Genomic DNA, 16,891 nt, shown 5'->3' on the forward strand with positions numbered 1-16,891 from the left:
AAAAGAAACTTCCATCCTGCACCGCTGTTTGCTTTTTCACAAGAGCAGAGGAGAGCGCACCGTTCCTTTTTCAAATCCTATTGATAAAAATCCATTTAATATGTACTCCTTGCATAGACATATCACATATTAAACTGATAAGTACAGATACTACACTTGATCTTAGCCAAAAGGCCGAGAAGCGATATCTGTCCACTGGTTCACGTCCGAGGGCCCTTCCTGGCACAATGCGCACTTGTAGCGGTGTTCGTTTTATGGCCATAGTGTCACTTTGCACCTCCGCCCACCCGCTGCACTGAGCACTCTTCAACCCTTTTAAATGGTATAACTTTACACTACCGCACGCTCCAGCGAGCACCATTCAAGCAACATCGGCACAGTTGCAACAAGTAAGGCGACTCTACTCAGAGAAGTCACTCTGCACAGTAACAAGATTTCTTTTGCACAGACAGAAAGGGCTTCACCCGCAAAGGTAAAGCCTGCCAAAAATAGAAACAATTCAATAGTGCTGCTCTCCACGGAAGTCTTTAGTAAAAGGCGAAAGACTTGTACATTATGAAGAGAAACCAGTGTACGATTATCCATCACTGCGGGAGCAGGGCATCAGGCTAGTTGGCATAGCCACCTTCCCCATGGTGAGCTTTGCTTGGTTGAGACGCTTGCTCCCCCCCTTGCTCCTCGGCTGACCAAGTAGGAACAATCGGGCCCTATTCGATGGCTGCCTTGTCTTTTACTCTGTGCAAAAGACAAGGCAGCCACAAACAACACAGGAACACCGTATTGAGGCTTTGTTCTGACTGCTCATTCGGTGTCGCGTTTCTTTCAAGCAATTGTCCCGGTTAGCCCGCACTCGGCTCGCTCCCAGAGCCGTGTTAAAGTCTGCTTCGCATTCACTCTCTTTTCTCAGCAGATTAAAAGAAAGTTTCATCTTAGGCTCCCTGAAACTTCCATCCTGCACCGCTGTTTGCTTTTTCACAAGAGCAGAGGAGAGCGCACCGTTCCCAGCTGCACTGCAGTACCGGGTCGATGCTTGGAGTGAACGGAGCAAGCTCCTTTTTCAACTCCTATTGATAAAAATCCATTTAATATGTAGTCCTCGCATAGAGGACATATCAGACATTAAACTGATAAGAACAGATACTACACTTGATCTTAGCCAAAAGGCCGAGAAGCGATAACTGTCCACTGGTTCACGTCCGAGGGCCCTTCCTGGCACAATGCGCACTTGTAGCGGTGTTCTTTTTATGGCCATAGTGTCACTTTGCACCTCCGCCCACCCGCTGCACTGAGCACTCTTCAGCCCTTTTAAATGGTATAACTTTACACTACCACACGCTCCAGCGAGCACCATTCAAGCAACAACTTTGCACTCCAGCTTCGAACATCGGCACAGTCGCAACAAGTAAGGCGACTCTACTCAGAGAAGTCACTCTGCACAGTAACAAGATTTCTTTTGCACAGACAGAAAGGGCTTCATCCGCAAAGGTAAAGCCTGCCAAAAATAGAAACAACTCATTAGTGCTGCTCAACGTTGTACTTTGCAGTAAAAGAAAGAGCAAATCTAAAGTTTCAGGAATCCGAGAATAAGCTTACTTTCATGAGTTCTTCACGATTTCGGATTTTGCTATAAAATGAATTCCTTCACTCAAACTAAATTAAAACTGCTAAACCGCTAATCTGTTACATACAAGGCAGATGTCAAATTCACCGAAATAGGATCTAAGGGTATTTGGCTTATCGAGCTGTAGCAGCTTCGGTAAAAGAGTATAAGTTGAAGAGTTTGTGAATAAAGGTGTGCGCACACATAGTGAGTTGTAGGAAAATAGGCAGGGAGCAATGCCGGCTGGGGTATATGTTCTTGTATGTTGTCTGACTGTTTGATTTGAATGTGTTGTGTAAGTGTCCTGTTGAATGTTACATGTTTGGGCTTTGACACGCTTCACTGTGGTTGTTAACTGTGTGGTGTGTCCTGAAATGTTATATGTTTGGGCTGTGTGACATGCTTAATGCTTTTCAGTAGCAACCCACTTATTCATATATAGCAACTGACAACATAAGAAGTCCGGACATACTTTGATAGTAGTTGTAGAAGTATCCTTATTGATAATAGATAAACTAATTCATAGTGATAGAACAGTAGATGAACAGGTGCCTGCACATGTCTCATGAAAATAAAATGGGTGTATGATTGCTGACGGCAGAGCAATACTGCCAAACTTATGAGTTCTTGTGGCAAACTTGATTCAGTGTCTTGACGTGTATACGCTGTTTCGCTGACTTGTCACAAGAAACAAAGTGTGTTTGATAAGATCCGACCATTTTATTACGGGAGGATCAGTATGTATGGATTCTGATGTGACTGATAAACCCATTCGTATCTTAAGCATAATCTAATACGTGAGACAACGCCCTGGCACACATTATGGACTGTCCCCACAGTCCATAATGTAGAAAAGAGAGAAAAAAGCCTTTCTGATTTGGTGTGTGTGCTCACAGTGCAGAGTGTAGAGAAAAGAGAGAAAAGAAAGCCGTTTTGGTGTCACGGGTGTTGTGACTTACACACACACATTTCTGAATTGAGAAAGGAAATTATTTTAGAGAAAGCACTAGAGTTTAGATCCCACATTTGTTGATAGGCATTCATTTAATTTTTCTTTTAATCAGTTTTAAAGTGAATACTAACTCAGAAATGAAAAAGGTGAAGAGTTTAGAAGCTTGGTTCAAGAGCAAAACTTGGTTTATGATCAGCTGAGTCTCTAAACAGAACAGCAAAGGGCTTCATCGAACATTTAAAAAAGATTCAGATTGTTAGAATATCCAGAATTTATAGGAATGGTGGTGATTACTCTTATTTTCTAGAATGGAAATAACTGCACCATGTCTGTTTTATGAATTTAAGGGGCTAAAAAGTTTTGTTCTCGTTTTTCTATGATTAACCGAATGTATGTGAGAGTCCAAACAGACAGAAGGGTTACGGCCGAGCGCTGGACCTTCCAAAAAAGATGAGACAGGCTGGACCTGTGCCATACTAGTTAAGACCTGCCTGTGGATAACAGGTTCTTTAAACTCTCACACACACAAACTCACACACGTTCGCACACATACACCCATACACACACACATTCTTGAACTTGCTGCAAGATTAAACATTTGCATTAACTGACTCCAGCAACTCTGAGTCTCATTGAGAGACTTTTCTCAACAATTGGGTCCTCAAACCAGATCTCAACGTTTTTTCCGCTTTCCAGGGTCGGAGCTGAAACCGTGCACGGGGGAGTCCAGTACTCCTAATGAAAGACCCCCTGCTGAATTGCGGTAATTAGGGGCCAGTGTCCACTGAAAGGGGGAAACAGGGACGAGATCGTACTTTTGAATCAATGGCCAGAAGCCATTGGCAGTGTAGGCATCAACAATAATGGTGTTATTTCACCCATTAACACTTAAGGTACCTCATGCAGTGGCTGTGATATGGTTACTTAACAAAATATCTTTACCAGACATCTCTCCTACATAACAGTTCTTCTTTCACAGCCACACCTTGTTGTCGAGAGATGTGCTACACTTAATCCATCCACACTGCTACCTACCCCACAGATGGAAAGCCTCATGATTGCATGTCAGAAATAACCATCAGTGTTTTACCCAGGCCAGACTTAACTGATATACGTTATGAAAATGCAGAAATAACTATATTTATTCAACAGGTCAAGCAAAAAACCCTGATGGCACAAATGCTACAGGATTTGCAGTAGTAACAGAAACTGAAGTTTTCTTAAAACAACCACTACCAAAAAATTACTCTGTTCAAGCAGTCGAATTGGTAGCTTTAACTGAAGCTTGTAAATTAAATAACAAAAAGGTTGTTAACGTTTACACTGACAGTCAGTATGCCTTCTCAACTGTACATGTGTTAACACAGCATTGGAAAAACAGGTATGTTGACATCCACAGCTAAATGTATAAACTACAAATATTTTAGCATTATTAGATGTTATTCAATTGCCATCTACAATAGACTCGTATGAATGACCGGAAGGAAAACCATACTGCCAAAGAATTTGTTTAAATATGCTGCAGTATTGAGCCACGGACCATGTCATGTCTCAACAGGAGGGATGGAAGCAATAATGAACAAGGTTTTTACAGCATATGGTTTTACTAATTATTGAATTTTTTTTTTTAGAATAAATAAATTAATAAAGTTTTGTCTAGCAGGTCAAATATGTGCAAAATACATTCCACAGGGCAATCTAAGACCAAAACGAAGATAATTCCCTAAGCCAGTGTATCTTTTTCAACATATTTGTTTGGATTTCATTATTTCATTATTGTGTAGATTTCATTGAACTAAATTAATGTTAAGGGAAACGATTCTGCTCAGTGACAACAGAGGTTTTTACCAAATGGTCTGAAATATTTCCATGTGCACAAGCAGATGCACTCTCAGTAGCAAAATCACGCGTAAAATAACTCATTTCTAGATTTGAAATTCCTGAAAAGATCTTCAGTGATAATTTGACACACTTTGTAAACTATGTCATCTCACTGATGGCAAAGAACTTAAAATAGATCTTAGAAACCACTGTGATATAGAAGGTTTCGCTATCACATTGGAATTGTTTTACTATTTACATATGCATGTGCAGTGAAGAATTGCTTGCTGCTGATAAATGCAAAGAAGAACAGCTTACACATAGATGCTCACATATAGGCTGCTGAATGCAATGAAGACCTGCTTATCCAGTAAAGTTCAATGTCAATGTGTAATATTCAATTAGGATTTGCAAAACAGTGAAGTTAAACAATGAATGGGTCCATAGTCGATATGAGAAGACTACAGGAATATTTACCTGGGTGTCAAACAGAGATGAGAAAATTGCGATAAATTATTGTTTGTTTGTTTGTTAGTATGTATATGAATGTTATGTGTATAAACTGTGTTGAGTTGTAGTTACTCAGTAGTGTCTCAGTGAAACAACCGACGGGGGAAGCCTTGCGGTGACAACAAAAGCAGTGTTTTACTGATCAGTCAAGTTGCTCCAGTGTACTCCATACAAACTGGTTGGCTACTGAAGGGATAGAAAATGGGGAATACTTGTTTTAAAGCAAACAAGGAATTAGATGGGAAAAATACATGTTTTAACGGGACCCAGACAATATTATATAGATGTCGCCACTGAAGTAAAGAACATTTACGTGGGATGGTGTGAGGGTCCTCGTTTGGCTGACGTTCGCCGATATGCTCGCCATGCTCAGAACCAAGTTGAGACGCGTAAGACAACCAAAAGGGACAAGTGTGAAAAGGAGCTGCATTTGGCAACCATGACCATGTATTACGCAGTTGGTGTAAACAGAGGACGAGGCCGAAGTCGAAGACGTGGACGTGTGGGAGAGGAGGTCGAAATGGGCCACGCCAGAGCTATGATCCGAATATTTGTTTTTACTGTGGCCAGACTGGACACTGGAAGAAGGACTGTCCACAGCTAAAAAGTGATGAAATTGGGCAAAAGGCTGACTGAATGTGGGAGGCAGGTTCTGGACGTCACGCGGCAGCGGAGCCTCCACTAATGGGTGAGTTCACAGCAGTGCAGTTTGATTCATCGGCACTTACATATGCTTATGAGTGGAAACTTCCCAGCTCTCCTTTTTTACAACAACTAGTGGAAGAAGCAAAAGTGTTAGTTTCACCCCTTTCTGATTTCATGCAACCTACTGATTTGCACTGCACATCACACATTTCTTTGGGGCCTGACAATGACTATGAGAAGAAGTGAAAAAATATGTGCGCCTACTTTATTGGCTGTGTCGCTCACTCCAGAGCACTTCGATTTTTTTAATGTTTGTGGTACTCGCCCTCACATTTCCTTGGCCAAACGTACACACTGGCAGTGACAAGGTGTGGGAGAGTTTGTTGCTACATGTCAGAAAGAAATGGAGTGGACTGTTTCACCTGCTGATCCAAATTTGATGTTTTCTGAACGATTGTCAGCATACAAAAAAACATTTTTGAGTACAATGCATTGTCAAAGAACTGTGGACTTAATTCCTACCACAGAATCACATTTTGAAGCATGTTTTTTATCTGAAACAGATTTGTCTTCGATACCCATGTTGGCTGAAGTGCCCAATGATCTTTGGGCTAAGAGCAAATATGATGTGTACAGTTTTGTACAGGACCTCCAAGCGGTGAATGCTGCAGTTCAGCCACATGCTCCTACTGTGCCCAACCCACACACTATTTTGTCTCAAATTACATCAGATGCACAGTTTTTCTCAGTGGTTGACTTGTCGCCAGTGCACCCTGATAGCCCATTTTGGTTTGCTTTTTAGTTTGAAGGGAGATCTTGGACTTTTACCCGGTTATGCCAGGGGTACTGTGAAAGTCCCACTATTTACAATGCTGCCCTCAAAGCTAGTCTGGATTAACTTCAATCAACCACAGGCTCTGCTCTTTTGCAGTATATGGATGACATCCTTTTATGTAGTCCATCTAAACAACAGTGTGAAAAAGACCAAATGACTCAAATAACTTTCTTGCTTTCAAAATTTTTCCTCTAGTGACGCTGACTTAGAGAGGGATGAAGATAATCATGTTTAATTGTTCATGTTTTGATTGTTTATCATTGGACCCTTTATTACTATGATGCCTGCATTTTAAACTCACGTTGTGTGCAAATGCAGGCTGATGTTTTACAGATAAAGTTATTATTTTCCTTGTTTCTTTTGGGTTGATTAATATAATGGTATTATTATAATCAAAAGGGAGGAATGTAATGGAAAATAATTCTTATATGCATTGTATTGAGTGTTACTGTGTATAACCTGCAAATGACCGAGCTGCAAGGTACCACCCTGCCCTGTTTTCTTAAATTCCTCTTTACAATGGTGGGCTTGTTATAATGAGATAGCTGCACTTTAGGGGGGACAGGGTTAGGCTGGTATTTACGAGTGTGTCTGGGTAACCTCAACTGATGGTTGGGGAGGAAAGTTAGAAGAACAATCAATTATACCCAAAAACAGATGACGTGATGAGCGGGCAATATAACTGTGTGTTTTTGCTTCAGTGGTCAGAGCAACTCTGTATTCTGTACTGTGTTGTTCTCTCTTGCAAGATATTATTATTAAAGCCTCTTATCTCCTCACAAGAAAATAACTGACTCCCCAAATGCAAGTGTCAGGACAAATGATCAAACTTCTCCAAGCTTCAGTCTGCAGAGAAGTACAAGACAGGGTTGCTCACTTTCTCCCTCACTTTTTTGCTATTTTCATCAAACCTTTAGCAGCTGCTATCAGACAAGATAGAAATATTAAAGACATCCAACCCCAAAATATTGGGCATAAAATAAGTCTTTATGCTGATGATGTATTACTTTTCCTTCAGAACTCACAGACGTCTCTCACTCACACGATCACACTCATAAATAAATTCTCAGCACTTTCTGACTACTCTATCAATTGGTCTAAGACCACAGTTCTGCCCATTAACTGTAGGGTCCAGAATATACCTGCGATCACTTTACAGTCAGGAAATATTAGATATTTAGGCATAAACATTTCCTCCAGGCTCTCAGAGCTAACAAAGCTAATTTATGTGCAATTATTAAAGACAGTAGAGGACAATCTCTCTCGTTAGAAGTCCTTACCTATATCACTTATGGAGAGAGTTACAACCATTAAAATGATGATACTACCAAAAGTTAACTATTTGTTCTCAATGATCCCCATAAAACCAACCTGCTACTTGGTTTAAGTCACTAGATTCATGCATCTCCAAATTTCTGTGGAAAAACAAACCACCACGTATTAGTTTAAAAACCCTACAGAAGACCAAGGACAGTGGTGGATTAGATTTACCTAATTTTCAGCACTATTCCTTAGCCAATAGGTTACGGTATATATCAAAATTGTTTAAACCTAGCCCAATAGATGAACATGGATAAATATAGAACAAGCATTGTGTGATAATCTGGAAATCTCTGACCTGCCACTTATTAGTCAAAACGTAAAAAATCACAAATGTTTCAAAAGCATTAACATCAGCACCTCTCTGACAGCCTGGTGGGAATTTCTTAAAATAACAAAGTCTTCACTTGTCCCGTGTAAGCTTACACCCATACTGAAGGGATAGAAAATGGGGAATACTTGTTTTAAAGCAAACAAGGAATTAGATGGGAAAAATACATGTTTTAACGGGACCCAGACAATATTATATAGATGTCGCCACTGAAGTAAAGAACATTTACGTGGGATGGTGTGAGGGTCCTCGTTTGGCTGACGTTCGCCGATATGCTCGCCATGCTCAGAACCAAGTTGAGACGCGTAAGACAACCAAAAGGGACAAGTGTGAAAAGGAGCTGCATTTGGCAACCATGACCATGTATTACGCAGTTGGTGTAAACAGAGGACGAGGCCGAAGTCGAAGACGTGGACGTGTGGGAGAGGAGGTCGAAATGGGCCACGCCAGAGCTATGATCCGAATATTTGTTTTTACTGTGGCCAGACTGGACACTGGAAGAAGGACTGTCCACAGCTAAAAAGTGATGAAATTGGGCAAAAGGCTGACTGAGGGTGGGAGGCAGGTTCTGGACGTCACGCGGCAGCGGAGCCTCCACTAATGGGTGATAGCACAAACACACTCACACATTCTTCCTGCTCTGTGTAGTGAAGCAACGCTTGCCGACTGTGATTCACGTAGTAAAGTTTTGCATGCTATTTCCGTCCTAGAGCAAAGATATTTCTCTCAGAATATAGGAACTTATGTTCATCAGTAGTGACGTCAGGGGAGTTTGATTGTCCTCCAAAGTTAAGTGGAAACCACGTTTACTGTATGTCTGCATCAGGCCAGGTTGTGAAGGAGAAAATGACAATGCCCATTGCGTGTTGTCACTCCCGATGAGCTCTCCTTCAAACACTCATTTTTGTTATCAGAGTTGTGTCCCATTAACCTGATGGGCTGTGATCTCATGTGTAAATTAGGCATTATTTTAACTTCTACACCAGAGGGTGTTAAGGTTATGTTACAGCCTTTTTTCACAGCAGTGCAGTTTGATTCATCGGCACTTACATATGCTTATGAGTGGAAACTTCCCAGCTCTCCTTTTTCACAACAACTAGTGGAAGGAGCAAAAGCGTTAGTTTCACCCCTTTCTGATTTCATGCAACCTACTGATTTGCACTGCACATCACTGCACTTGTCGCAAGTGCACCCTGATAGCCCATTTTGGTTTGCTTTTTAGTTTGAAGGGAGATCTTGGACTTTTACCCGGTTATGCCAGGGGTACTGTGAAAGTCCCACTATTTACAATGCTGCCCTCAAAGCTAGTCTGGATTAACTTCAATCAACCACAGGCTCTGCTCTTTTGCAGTATGTGGATGACATCCTTTTATGTGGTCCATCTAAACAACAGTGTGAAAAAGACAGTGAATCTGTTGAAACATCTTCCTTCTTATGGCCATAAAGCCAGCCTTTCTAAGTTACAGTTTGTACAGGACGAAGTCACCTTTTTGGGTCATGTGATTTCTAAGGATGGGCACTCACTTTCTCCTAAACATGTTGCTGCAGTTCAGATCATTCCTAAACCGGTTACTAAAAAACAGCTTATGTCATTCTTAGGTATAACATCTTACTGCAGGAACTTTATTCCTAACTACTCTTTTCTCGAAGCTCTCTTAGGTGCTCTTATCCATGGTAAAGGCAGCTGCAGTTCTGACATGCAGCTCCAGTCAGCTGATCGTGTTCCATGGACTCCTGAGGCTGAATCAGCCTTTAGTCAGCTTAAGCTGGCTCTTCAAACAGCACCAACACTTGGCATTCCAGATCCTCATAAACCTTTCATACAGGCAGTTGATGAGAAGCATGGTTGTATGACATCTGTTCTTATGCAGGAACATGGGGCAGGCAAAGGCCAGTGGCTCATTTCTCAGCAAAACTGGACTCTGTGGCTGCAGGCCTGCCTGGTTGTCTTCGTGCTGTTGCAGCTGCAGAGAAAGCTGTCCTGGCCTCCCAAGATATTGTGGGCTACGCTAATTTGACTGTTTTGGTTCCTCATGCTGTTGCCATTATTCTTCTCGAGCAGAAAACTTCACATCTTTCAACTGCTTGTTGGCTCAGATACACCTCTGTGCTCCGTGATATGCCAAATGTCACTGTTAAACGTTGTACTGTTCTGAATCCTGCTACTTTGCTTCCGACTCCTGAGGATGGGGAGCCTCATGACTGTGAAGCTGTTTTGGAACAAGTTTGTACACCCCGACCTGATCTTTTAGAGACTCCTCTTCCAAACTCTGACATGATTCTTTTTGTAGATGGATCAGCTTTGCGTGATCCAGCCACAGGTACTAACTGTGTTTGGTTTGCAGTATGTTCTTCACATGACACTTTGTTGTCTGGTTCTCTTCCTAAACATTTCTCTGCTCAAACTACTGAGCTTATTGCACTTACTGAAGCTTGTAAGTTGGCAGCTGGTAAGTCTGTCACTATTTACACAGATTCCAGATATGCTTTTGGTGTTGTTCATGACTTTGGTGCGCTGTGGAAACACAGGCATTTCCTTAAATCAGATGGTAAAACTATTCTGAACTCCAAGCAGGTTTCTGATCTTCTTGATGCGATCCTTTTGCCTACAGCAATCTCGGTCTGTAAGTGTGCGGCTCACACTAACTCAGACGATCCTGTTGCTTGTGGCAATGCCAGAGCTGATGCTGCAGCTAAGCAAGCAGCTAATTTTTTTCCTGTTTTCGCTTCCCTCTCTTTGCAGGCAGAAGACTCCCTCACAGATCTCCATGCTTTGCAAACTTTTGCCTCTGCAGATGAAATTTGGTCCTCTGGACGCATTTGGTCCTCTGTGGGTGCAACTCATACGGATGGTGTTTGGATGGGACCTGATGGTAAACCCTGTCTACCTAAACATTTTTTTCCTCATTTTTCAAAATTGACACATGGGTTGAACCATGTGTCAAAAGGGGGGATGCTGAATGCACTCACTGCTCAGTGGTTCACAAAAGGGTTCAGTTCATATGCGCAAAAACACTGTCAGTCATGTATGGTTTGTGCCACACATAATGTAGGAAAGGCATTACACACATCGCAAGTTGCACACCCTCCACCAGAGAAACCTTTTGAACATTTGATGATGGATTTTGTTGAACTCACACCAGCTGAAGGAAAGAAATATGCACTAGTAATAGTGGACGTGTTTAGTAAATGGGTTGAAGTTTTCCCTGCAAAACATGCAAACAGTAATGCAGTGACTAAAGCACTGCTAAACAGAAATCATTCCTAGATGGGGCATTCCAGAGAAGATCAGCAGTGATAATGGCACACATTTTGTAAACACTGCATTGACTGAGGTTGGTAAATTCCTGGGAATAACCTTGCGCACACATTGTGCTTATCATCCACAGAGTGGAGGTGCTGTGGAAAGAGAAAATGGTACATTAAAGTTAGCCAAATGTTGTGAAGAAACAGGTCTGCCATGGACAAAAGCATTACCTATTGTGCTTACCTACATGAGAATGAGAATCAGAGCTCAAGTGAATCTCAGCCCATTTGAAATTTTATTTGGCAGACCTCCTAACCTGGGATTGGGACCTGTAACCAGACCCCTCCCTTCCACAACTGTTTGTGATGATGCTATGTTGTCTTACTGTCGAAACCTTTCCACTGTTCTATCTCAAGTTTCACAGACAGTAAAAGCAGCCCTTCCAGCCACAGAAAACACACCACTCCAACCAGATGACAGGTGGTGAAGGAACTTCGCAGGAAACATTGGAAGTCCAAACGTTGGCAAGGCCCGTTCCAGGTGCTACTGGTCACTCACACAGCTGTTAAAGTTGCAGAGAGAGCAACCTGGATTCATGCCAGTCACTGTAAGAAGGTACCAGAACCAGTAGATGACTTCCACCCTGAAATACATCAGCCTAACCAACACGCCCGGAAGGACAAAGATAAGAGTCAGCAGTAAAAGCTGTACTCCAACGGTGTGTTAAGTGCTAGTAACCTCTGACACCGAAGATTGAAACATCCTTACTGGGACCAGCGATGAAGATGATCATACACATGCTGTGAACCATGGAAGAAACTGTTTGTTGTTTGTATTTTCTTATTTGTAACCAGCATGTGCACATTGTATCTTGATTTCACAGGAAGCAATAATACAGGGCTGCTGTATTTCCCCACGACCCGAGAGACCACCAGACGCCCGAAGCCACACAGCCCCCCCCAGCACACACCCAACCGCCCAGAGCGACGGGACAGCAACCCACCACCACCACTATGTGATCAAGCTAATCAGAAGGGACCAGAGAGAATTAAATTCAGCCAATTGATGTTTTGAGGAAGCAGACATTGTTTCCATGCTAATATAATCTAAAAGAAAATTTCTAAACTGGTTAATACACAGATTGTTCTTCGCTTTCCAGTTCATGAGAATAGTTTTCTTTGCTATACATAACACTGTGAGGATCATGTGTGCTAAGCTGAATTCCACATTGATGTTGTCTAAGTCACCCAGTATGCACAGTGTGGGGCATGCAGGAATGCTACACTTTAGTCATGTTGATAGGTCCGCACAGACTTCAAGCCAGAACCTCTGGACAGGCGCACGAAACCACAAACGTGTGCATAATCATCAGGTGTGTTATCTGTGCAATGTGAGCAGATGTTTGAGTGTGTTAGACCCATCCTGAACATCCTTTGTCCTGTATAGTGTGTTCTATGAAGAATTTTGTATTGTATGAGCTCTAAATTAGGATTTTGAGTCATTCTGAAGGTGTTCAAACATATATGTGGCCAGAAGCTATGACTAGAACTGATGGATAAATCTGCCTCCCATTTTGAGGACGGTAGAGACATTGTGTCATCTATCTTAGACAATAATTTATATATTTTTGATAGTAGTTTTGGGGTGCAGATGCTTAGAAATTCTACTACCATTTAAACCATTTTGATATATACTGTAACCTATTGGCTAAGGAATAGTGCTGAAAATTAGGTAAATCTAATCCACCACTGTCCTTGGTCTTCTGTAGGGTTTTTAAACTAATACGTGGTGGTTTGTTTTTCCACAGAAATTTGGAGATGCATGAACCTAGTGACTTAAACCAAGTAGCAGATGGTTTTATGGGGATCATTGAGAACAAATAGTTAACTTTTGGTAGTATCATCATTTTAATGGTTGTAACTCTCCCCATAAGTGATATAGGTAAGGACTTCCAACGAGAAAGATTGTCCTCTACTGTCATTAATAATTGCACATAAATTAGCTTTGTTAGCTCTGAGAGCCTGGAGGAAATGTTTATGCCTAAATATCTAATATTTCCTGACTGTAAAGTGATCGCAGGTATATTCTGGACCCTACAGATAATGGGCAGAACTGTGGTCTTAGACAAATTGATAGAGTAGTCAGAAAGTGCTGAGAATTTATTTATGAGTGTGATCGTGTGAGTGAGAGACGCCTGTGAGTTCTGAAGGAAAAGTAATACATCATCAGCATAAAGACTTATTTTATGCTCAATATTTTGGGGTTGGATGTCTTTAATATTTCTATCTTGTCTGATAGCAGCTGCTAAAGGTTTGATGAAAATAGCAAAAAGTGAGGGAGAAAGTGAGCAACCCTGTCTTGTACCTCTCTGCAGACTGAAGCTTGGAGAAGTTTGATCATTTGTCCTGACACTTGCATTTGGGGAGTCAGTTATTTTCTTGTGAGGAGATAAGAGGCTTTAATAATAATATCTTGCAAGAGAGAACAACACAGTACAGAATACAGAGTTGCTCTGACCACTGAAGCAAAAACACACAGTTATATTGCCCGCTCATCACGTCATCTGTTTTTGGGTATAATTGATTGTTCTTCTAACTTTCCTCCCCAACCATCAGTTGAGGTTACCCAGACACACTCGTAAATACCAGCCTAACCCTGTCCCCCCTAAAGTGCAGCTATCTCATTATAACAAGCCCACCATTGTAAAGAGGAATTTAAGAAAACAGGGCAGGGTGGTACCTTGCAGCTCGGTCATTTGCAGGTTATACACAGTAACACTCAATACAATGCATATAAGAATTATTTTCCATTACATTCCTCCCTTTTGATTATAATAATACCATTATATTAATCAACCCAAAAGAAACAAGGAAAATAATAACTTTATCTGTAAAACATCAGCCTGCATTTGCACACAACGTGAGTTTAAAATGCAGGCATCATAGTAATAAAGGGTCCAATGATAAACAATCAAAACATGAACAATTAAACATGATTATCTTCATCCCTCTCTAAGTCAGCGTCACTAGAGGAAAAATTTTGAAAGCAAGAAAGTTATTTGAGTCATTTGGTCTTTTTCACACTGTTGTTTAGATGGACTACATAAAAGGATGTCATCCACATACTGCAAAAGAGCAGAGCCTGTGGTTGATTGAAGTTAATCCAGACTAGCTTTGAGGGCAGCATTGTAAATAGTGGGACTTTCACAGTACCCCTGGCATAACCGGGTAAAAGTCCAAGATCTCCCTTCAAACTAAAAAGCAAACCAAAATGGGCTATCAGGGTGCACTGGCGACAAGTCAACCACTGAGAAAAACTGTGCATCTGATGTAATTTGAGACAAAATAGTGTGTGGGTTGGGCACAGTAGGAGCATGTGGCTGAACTGCAGCATTCACCGCTTGGAGGTCCTGTACAAAACGCCATTCATCTGGCTGGCCAGCATCTTTAATCTTTTTAACAGGAAACAATGGAGTAAGCACAGGTGAATTTTCAAAAGGAACAATAACGCCTGTTTTCTGAAAAGATTGATAAACAGGTTTAATCCCTTTAATTGCTTCAGGCTTAAAAGGGTATTGTTTTTTACATGGACAAAAGTCTGATTTAGGGGTGACAATTACTGGTTCACAGCCTTTTATCAACCCCACATCATATTTGCTCTTAGCCCAAAGATCATTGGGCACTTCAGCCAACATGGGTATCGAAGACAAATCTGTTTCAGATAAAAAACATGCTTCAAAATGTGATTCTGTGGTAGGAATTAAGTCCACAGTTCTTTGACAATGCATTGTACTCAAAAATGTTTTTTTGTATGCTGACAATCGTTCAGAAAACATCAAATTTGGATCAGCAGGTGAAACAGTCCACTCCATTTCTTTCTGACATGTAGCAACAAACTCTCCCACACCTTGTCACTGCCAGTGTGTACGTTTGGCCAAGGAAATGTGAGGGCGAGTACCACAAACATTAAAAAAATCGAAGTGCTCTGGAGTGAGCGACACAGCCAATAAAGTAGGCGCACATATTTTTTCACTTCTTCTCATAGTCATTGTCAGGCCCCAAAGAAATGTGTGATGTGCAGTGCAAATCAGTAGGTTGCATGAAATCAGAAAGGGGTGAAACTAACGCTTTTGCTGGGAAGTTTCCACTCATAAGTGTGCCGATGAATCAAACTGCACTGCTGTGAAAACTTTGTCAGGCTGTAACATAACCTTAACACCCTCTGGTGTAGAAGTTAAAATAATGCCTAATTTACACATGAGATCACAGCCCATCAGGTTAATGGGACACAACTCTGATAACAAAAATGAGTGTTTGAAGGAGAGCTCATCGGGAGTGACAACACGCAATGGGCATTGTCATTTTCTCCTTCACAACCTGGCCTGATGCAGACATACAGTAAACGTGGTTTCCACTTAACTTTGGAGGACAATCAAACTCCCCTGACGTCTCTACTGATGAACATAAGTTCCTATATTCTGAGAGAAATATCTTTGCTCCAGGACTGAAATAGCATGCAAAACTTTACTACGTGAATCACAGTCGGCAAGCGTTGCTTCACTACACAGAGCAGGAAAAATGTGTGAGTGTGTTTGTGCTATCACCCATTAGTGGAGGCTCCGCTGCCGCGTGACGTCCAGAACCTGCCTCCCACCCTCAGTCAGCCTTTTGCCCAATTTCATCACTTTTTAGCTGTGGACAGTCCTTCTTCCAGTGTCCAGTCTGGCCACAGTAAAAACAAATATTTGGATCATAGCTCTGGCGTGGCCCATTTCGACCTCCTCTCCCACACGTCCACGTCTTCGACTTCGGCCTCGTCCTCTGTTTACACCCACTGCGTAATACATGGTCATGGTTGCCAAATGCAGCTCCTTTTCACACTTGTCCCTTTTGGTTGTCTTACGCGTCTCAACTTGGTTCTGAGCATGGCGAGCATATCGGCGAACGTCAGCCAAACGAGGACCCTCACACCATCCCACGTAAATGTTCTTTACTTCAGTGGCGACATCTATATAATATTGTCTGGGTCCCGTTAAAACATGTATTTTTCCCATCTAATTCCTTTTTTGCTTTAAAACAAGTATTCCCCATTTTCTATCCCTTCAGTAGCCAACCAGTTTGTATGGAGTACACTGGAGCAACTTGACTGATCAGTAAAACACTGCTTTTGTTGTCACCGCAAGGCTTCCCCCGTCGGTTGTTTCACTGAGACACTACTGAGTAACTACAACTCAACACAGTTTATACACATAACATTCATATACATACTAACAAACAAACAAACAATAATTTATCGCAATTTTCTCATCTCTGTTTGAACGTACACCCAGGTAAATATTCCTGTAGTCTTCTCATACCGACTATGGACCCATTCATTGTTTAACTTCACTGTTTTGCAAATCCTAATTGAATATTACACATTGACATTGAAATTTAGTGGTAAAGCAGGTCTTCATTGCATTCAGCAGCCTATATGTGAGCATCTATGTGTAAGCTGTTCTTCTTTGCATTTATCAGCAGCAAGCAATTCTTCACTGCACATGCATATGTAAATAGTAAAACAATTCCAATGTGTTAGCGAAACCTTCTATATCACAGTGGTTTCTAAGATCTATTTTAAGTTCTTTGCCA

At 41.5% G+C, this 16,891-nt stretch overlaps 3 non-coding genes across 3 annotated transcripts; all 3 read right to left on the reverse strand.

The window, feature by feature from the left end:
* Positions 1–186, reverse strand: LOC140280560 (U2 spliceosomal RNA). Its single transcript, XR_011909512.1, has one exon. It is a non-coding gene; the product is annotated as a U2 spliceosomal RNA (small nuclear RNA).
* Positions 187–461: 275 nt separating this feature from the next.
* Positions 462–575, reverse strand: LOC140280742 (U5 spliceosomal RNA). The gene has a single exon (XR_011909672.1). It is a non-coding gene; the product is annotated as a U5 spliceosomal RNA (small nuclear RNA).
* Positions 576–985: 410 nt separating this feature from the next.
* LOC140280684 (U2 spliceosomal RNA) lies at positions 986–1,176 on the reverse strand. The gene has a single exon (XR_011909618.1). It is a non-coding gene; the product is annotated as a U2 spliceosomal RNA (small nuclear RNA).
* Positions 1,177–16,891: the final 15,715 nt, after the last annotated feature.

This window comes from Leuresthes tenuis, unplaced genomic scaffold, assembly GCF_036924035.1.
Source record: "Leuresthes tenuis unplaced genomic scaffold, fLeuTen1.0.hap1 SCAF_21, whole genome shotgun sequence".
In the NCBI taxonomy this organism is placed as follows: Eukaryota; Metazoa; Chordata; class Actinopteri; order Atheriniformes; family Atherinopsidae; genus Leuresthes; species Leuresthes tenuis.